Below are 5,026 nucleotides of genomic sequence, written 5' to 3' on the forward strand. Positions count from 1 at the left end.
AAATGAAGTGATTGAGAGGAATTCATCTGAGATAACTTCTGAAGAAGTAGGGTCAGAAGAAGATAGAGAGGGACAGATTGTGGAAGACCCCCGAGGAGGTGTAGGGAACATTCCTGATAAGCTAGGTGAAGGGACAAGTAGACAGCAAGAAGATTGCGTGTCGGAGACCCGAGGAGGGACAGTAGCAGGGAAATCTCAAAAGGGTGGAAAAGAAGACTGTGGAAAAAGAGAAAATTGTTGATGAACAAGAGGCAAATGAGACAGAATCTGATGAGAGTGAGAATGAGATACCAGAGGGTCGAGTTCTGAGAAAGAGAACTTGGATCGGAGAACGGAAAAATAAAGAAGTAAAACAGAAAAGAAGTGTAAAAGGGGATCTTTGGCCTAACAAGATAAAGAGGCTGAGATATCGACTGACACGAGTGAATTCATCGAAGGCTGAACAGGTGAACGAGGTGTCAAGTCAAAATCAAGCAAAAGAAGAAGGACGAAAGGAATCAAAGGAACCAGAGGAGATCAAAAGAATCAGAAAACCCAACCAGAAGTATAGGTCACCGGAATGGACGTATGTGGCACTGTCTGAAGAAGAAGAAGAGGCAGAGAGTCAAGGAAATCCAGAGGGGACCTTACGGAGAGTGGTTGAGGAGGAGAAAACTGTTGGAATCCTGAAAGTTATCTTGTCTGACATTGGAGAAGAGACAGATGTTCAGGATCTGATACAATTTGATGTTGCTGAAGAAGAAGTGAAAAGTGATGAAAATCCAAATTGAGTGAACTAAAGGAGTTACTTGGAGAAGGGTGAAGAAGAAGAAATCTAAAAATTAACAGATTGTAATAATCTAGTGATCTAGAGATTCAGTAGTGGAGTAGTAGAGGCTAAATTAAAAGACACAGTCAAAGTAGTACAATGGCTAACACAGAAAATAATCAAAATAGATGTGCTTTCTTGAAAAGATGGTGCAGAATGTGCTGCTGCTGTACAGGACTATTGATGCTACTATGGAGTGTGCTTGCTTTATTAGTTACTTTTAGAGTTACAATAGACACTTTGGGAATATATACCGAGAATATGACTAATATAGAGAAGAATTCACAGAGAGTAGTATCAACTAGAATTAGTAATATATACATACATAAGGATAGGTCAATTAATGATTTTTCTAGCAATGTTTTTTCAAAATGGTTATATGAATACGTAAAGACAATGGAAGTAAGGGATTGCTACGTCTGTATGCAGTTACCTGCATCCGTTTCAGAGGGAGTTACTTATCATCATCTTCCAGCTACGTATGGAATTTCATGTAGTGTGTTGATTAGTATTTTTTATTTGTTAGGGAAAATAGATTATGAGATGTCTAATAAGGATAACATTTTTGGGCAATTGCCTATGAATAAAAAACTGAATCCTGCTAAAGAAGCTAACATTTTAGGTGAGATTTTTATTGAAACAGAAGAATTAACATTAGATTACATTTTTAGAAACAATTTAACTTGTAGTTTGAAGGAAGAAGGAAAAGCTTTCCTGGACATGGTAGAGAAAAGGAGAATGAGCATGCATGAGAAGGCAGGAGGATATAAAATGAGTGAGACAGTGTGGGACATTGAAATGGGAAAGGAGTTGAAGAATGGGGCCAGTCCAACTGTGGCTTTAGATGCACCACAGAAGGGTAAACTATGCATTACCAGAAGGAAATCCCAATATGATAATTATTTTGTTGGGACTAGTGAGTGCCATGATACATACTTTATTGCAACAGGATGGGGATTTAAAGGAGGAGAAGATCCAGTTTTCCCGGGAGTTTATTATATTTGTGGGAATAAGGCTTATTACAGGTTGCCTGACCATTGGTATGGCACATGTTATGTTGGCCTGGTCTTTCCCAAAAAAATTCATATGGATAGAATAGAAGATGCAGAACAAATTAATTTACTAACACGCTTTAGAAGAGAAACTTGGACAGAAATTGTAGGAGATATTTTTGGAGCTTTGATTCCAGCAGTGGGAATTTCATTAAATGCATATGGAATTCGGAAGCTGTCAACAGTGGTGGATCGCTTATCAACAAGCACCGCTGGAGGGTTTCTATTGGTAAATACAGAGATGGTTGCCTTACGCGCCATGTATATGCAAAATCGACTTGCCCTTGATATTTTATTGGCAAAAGAGGGTGGAGTCTGTGGAATGCTGAAAGTTCAACATTGTTGCACTTACATTCCTGATGAAAGCAAAGATCTAAAAGGTCTATATCAAAAATATTACTGATTTGCATGAAGAATTAGTACCACTGGAAACTGAAAGTATCTGGACTAAAATGGCTAATAAGATGATTGCTGTTAAGAATTTTATTGCTAAGATAGGTAGTACCATTTTTGGTAAGATATTATTTCCATTGACATGTGTGATTGTTGCTTTATTGATTCTTAGATTAGGGTGTTTATGCTGTAAATATAGGAGGAATAAAAAGAAAATAGTAAAAGAAAATGTTGAAAAGAGACAAAAGAGGTCAAAAAGAGACCCACAAGAAATTGAATTGGAAGAATTTAGAGAGAGCATGTACTTAGAAACAAAAAAAGATGATGAAAGAGAAACTGGAGTTTAATGTGTTCAATGTAAAAGCAGAAAGAAATTTGATTTTCTCCTAAGAAAAGGGGACTACATTTTTTGGGTTGGATTTTTGTGGTGATGATATATCACCAAAGGGGGGATTGCTGGAGCAGGGTTTTCTATTTAAACTCAAACTTCAGTTTATATTTTTATATGTCATAATTAAAATTACTAAGAATTAATTATTAAGTATTAATTTTGTCGAGTGTTTTGATTAATCCACCTTACTAATGAAAGTATTACACGTGGGAGTGCAATTGCATGGCTTAATTAATAAGTGAACTAAGTTGGTGAGCAAATTAATTAAATAAGTGTGGCTTATGTGCTATTTGTTATGTGTTTGCACTTTAAAATAATATGCTTTAATGCTTCTCTATGTCGCAAATGGCTAGATAAATGCATACACATAAGGGTATTAGTGGGAATTAACACTGTATAATCAATACAATGTAGTAATGATGTTTTGTGTTTCTTTTTAATTAAGTTGTCCATTTTGGCCTGTTGAGAAATGGCTGACATCTACAGCCTGCATTTGAGTAGATGAAATATGAAGAGAGGCCTCGCTGAATATGGTTGAATGACCTCGGCTTCTGTCTGAGCTAAAAGTTATGAAAGGACGACAACTCTGGGATGGTCGCCAGATATCCTTGGAGGAGCACATTTGTCACAAATGAACATTTTTGATAAACTTGTGGTGGCTTCATTGCAAGTGATATAATTCCGGAGAAGAGCATCCATGGATATTGCAAATTTAGTTTGTGCTTCCTTTTTCCGTGTTTTTATTTTTGAGATATCCGAGAGTGAAGGTTTTTCTAAATGTTGCGAGCTAACATCCTTTCCTGCTCGCTCTGCTCAACGGACGTTTAGAGTTTGCTTGTAACTTTTAATATGTACATTTTAGTATAAATATTGTTAGACTAGAGAGGGTCTAAGGCCACTTCTTCCTGAACTTATGCTCAAGAGGATCGATGCTGATTGAGAGGACGGCGACTCGAGAGAGACTTTGATTCTTTACTGAGAGACCTGTCCTGACTAGAATACGGCATTTAGCTAGAATAGGTAAATATAAGAATAATAATTTTGCAATTGAATAACTTTTAATTTGAACTAATTTAGATAAAATTATTCTTGTTTGAATTTCAGTGTCGGGTGGTTATTTCTTTGTCATTTTATTGAGATCTCAAATGTGTTTAAACTGTTTAAATCATGACTCGAGACAATTCAATTTGGTTGCATTGACCTCAAATTAGATGCAGATTGATCAAGGAGTTCTCTCATATATTCAGTGTGGATAGAGTAATAGAATGAATGTTGGTGTGATGGGCCCTAGCGTATGATGTGTGTATGTGCGTATGACTGTGAAATTACTCTGTCCGTGGAAGTAGGGAGAATTTATAAGCTCTGATCTGCAGCAACTGTGCTGCCCACCTTCTCTGCTATTCAGTTGCCCATCCCACCTTGGCCTTTCTTGTGCCCCGTCTGGATTTCCCTACACTGTGTAAGCAGGTATTGCGCCCTATACGTGTATTCTAGAATAGTGACGTGATTTGAACCTTACATGTCAGATCATCAAGCGGGTATAACCCACACTATGCAGCCTTGTGCTCCAAAGAGTGCTAGATGTGGTGTCAAAGCACAAATCTAAAAGAAACCCATGCAGATGCTGCATCACTTGGGTGCCCTGTTGAATCTGGCATTTTGGCTTGAAATGGGGTTGTTAGTGTACATGGTAGATGAAGATTAACACATCTGAGGCTCTCACTGAACTGAAGTTGGTGAACCACAGGAATAAGTTGTTGCCTTATTCAGTACAAATTGGCACTTACTTGGTCCCAGATTTCCATTATCTGTTCCTCCACAAAGTGGGTATCCTATCGGTAGGCAGAGTTGGGAACAAAAGTGGGCATTGTACCAGTCCCCATGACTAACCATTAAGTTGCACCTCCTATTAGTTTTTTTGTTAAAGCACCAGTACTTTTCATATTTGTCAAGGCAAAGCTAGCTTGCTTATTTACTTTATTTTTAGAGTTGTACACTGTATAAAAAGCAGTAGGTTTTTTTAAGCGCTCTTCATTAATAGCTTTGATGGACTAAAAATTCTTGAATAATTTATGAAAAATAGTAACACTTCACTAGGTCGTAGATGGTGCTTGTTCTCATTAGAAAACGTAGATAAAACTAAATCAAGCATTCGATTCTGAAAGACGTCTTTGCACTGAATCTCAGATTTTTCTTCCTCGCAGCAAAATGTAAAAAACCTTGGCCAAGGTTTGAAAGATTAAGCAGCATGACTTGTGACTGCTATCAGGGCATGAGTTTTAAAAAAGTGGTGCCTGCAATTGCATCCATTATCCACTCTGCACACTGCCAGCACTCTCCAAAATGACCCTGACCCTTTCATCTTTCTCCTTTTTAAGATTC

This window comes from Triturus cristatus, chromosome 1_1 (genome assembly GCF_964204655.1).
Source record: "Triturus cristatus chromosome 1_1, aTriCri1.1, whole genome shotgun sequence".
Lineage (NCBI taxonomy): Eukaryota > Metazoa > Chordata > Amphibia > Caudata > Salamandridae > Triturus > Triturus cristatus.